This window comes from Orycteropus afer, unplaced genomic scaffold, assembly GCF_000298275.1.
Source record: "Orycteropus afer afer isolate SDZICR_OR568_19922 unplaced genomic scaffold, OryAfe1.0 scaffold00053, whole genome shotgun sequence".
In the NCBI taxonomy this organism is placed as follows: Eukaryota; Metazoa; Chordata; class Mammalia; order Tubulidentata; family Orycteropodidae; genus Orycteropus; species Orycteropus afer.
Window position 1 is genome coordinate 7,725,717 of NW_006921640.1, and position 1,096 is coordinate 7,726,812.

The window sequence follows — 1,096 nt, forward strand, 5'->3', positions numbered from 1 at the left end:
CATACCTGATATGAACCCCACTTGGTCATAATGTATTATTTTTTGGATATGTTGTTGGAGTCTATTGGCTAGGATTTTATTGAAGATTTTTGCATCTATATTCATGAGGGATATTGGTCGGTAGTTTTCCTTTTTAGTGATATCTTTACCTGGTTTGGTATCAAGATTATGCTTGCTTCATAAAATGAACTTGGGAAGATTCCATCCTTTTCTATGTTCTAGAATAGTTTGAGTAGCACTGGTATCAGTCCTTCTCTGAATGTATGGTAGAATTCTCTGATGAAACCATCTGGGCCAGGACTTTTTTTTGTTGGTAATTTTTTTTATGACCTGTTCATTTTCTTCTTTTGTTATGGGTCTGTTCAACTTTTCCACCTCAGTCTGTGTTAGGTTAGGTAAGTAATGTGTTTCTAGACATCTGTCCATTTTTCTAGATTTCCAAATTTGGTGGAGAACAGTTCTTCCTAGTATTCCAATATTTTTTATTTCATTTGTTTCTGTTGTGATGTCACCCAATTCATTTATTATTCATGTTATTTGTATTCTCTCCCTCTTTTTCTATGTTAAATTTGCAAGTGGTTTGTCCAATTTTATTAATCATTTCAATAAACCAACTCCTACTCTTGTTGACTTTACTATTGTCTTGCTATTTTCTGTTTCATTTATTTTTTGCTAAAATCTTTTATTTCCTTTTTCTGGTGACTGTAGGGTTTTCTTGCTGTTCTTTTCCTAATTGTTGGAGATGTTGGTTTAAGGTGTTAATTTTGGCTCTTTTTTATTTTTTGATATGTCTATTTATTGCTATAAATTTACCTCTGATCACTGTTTTTGCTGTGACCCAAAGATTTTGGTATGTTTTGTTTTCATTCATGTTTGATTCAAGGTATTTTTTAATTTCATTTTTTATTTCTTCCATCACCCAGTTGTTCTTCAGGAGGCTGTTCCGTTTCCATGTGTTGGCTGTTTTTCCATTGATTTTCCTATTGTTGATTTCTAATTTGATAGCATTGTGATCTGAGAACATGCTTTGCAGTATTTCCATGTTTTTAAATTTATTAAGACTTTCTTTATAGCCTAAGATATGGTGTATCATGGA